Source organism: Octopus bimaculoides, chromosome 13, assembly GCF_001194135.2.
Source record: "Octopus bimaculoides isolate UCB-OBI-ISO-001 chromosome 13, ASM119413v2, whole genome shotgun sequence".
Classification (NCBI taxonomy): domain Eukaryota; kingdom Metazoa; phylum Mollusca; class Cephalopoda; order Octopoda; family Octopodidae; genus Octopus; species Octopus bimaculoides.
Window position 1 is genome coordinate 19,023,952 of NC_068993.1, and position 827 is coordinate 19,024,778.

The following is an 827-nucleotide window of genomic DNA, read 5'->3' on the forward strand; positions in this document are numbered from 1 at the left end:
TATATATATATATATATATGTATATATATATATCCAGATGTATGTGCGTATGTGTATATTTGTGTTTGGCCTTACATCACTTGTCGTCAATCGGTGTTTGTTTATTTACGTCTCCACAACTTAGTAGTTTATCGAACGATCCGACAGAATAGATATCAGAATATAAGCAAGAACTAAGTACCGGAGTCAATTTGTCTAACTAAACGCTTCTAAGTGTAACCCGAAAATGACCGCAGTGAAATGACTGAAACAAGTAAAAGTATAAAGAAAAGAATGCTCTTCGTTAGATTTAGCTTCATAGCCATAAAATGTGATGATATTTTTCTTCACTGTTGTTAGGCCTTGTGTACATAATGCCACGCATGTTGCGACAGCATATTATTTCCAATTCCTATATCTTTTTTCCGTATCCCCACTTCAGTGATGGTTTAAAAAATGTTGCGCCATTATATTTAAGCGCCATTATATTTTAGTTCAAAATTCATTATGATCGATCTTGTCAAGATATACTTTCAAAGTCTATAAATTAACTGCTAATGAATTACTCGCTCACAATGTATAACATACTCGCCAACCCATTACTGAATATTTGTTCACTACAACTGCTGGTATGTCTTCCATGGAATTTGCAGCGTTGTGTGTGTCTGTGTCAAAAATCGTTAGTAAAAATGTTAAGTATTTCAGATTAAACGAAAAGAGCCTGTATTTTAATTACGAACTTTAAATATTAGGTAATTCTACAAAATATATATGACTATGTTTGTGTATGCATATGTGAGTATGTGTGAGCATATATATATATATATATATATATATATATATATATA

The 827-nt window shown here is 31.2% G+C and overlaps 1 protein-coding gene across 3 annotated transcripts in view; it reads left to right on the forward strand.

The window, feature by feature from the left end:
- LOC106880385 (uncharacterized) overlaps positions 1-827 on the forward strand; it is a 103,173-nt gene that overhangs the window by 1,152 nt on the left and 101,194 nt on the right. The window lies entirely within an intron of this gene.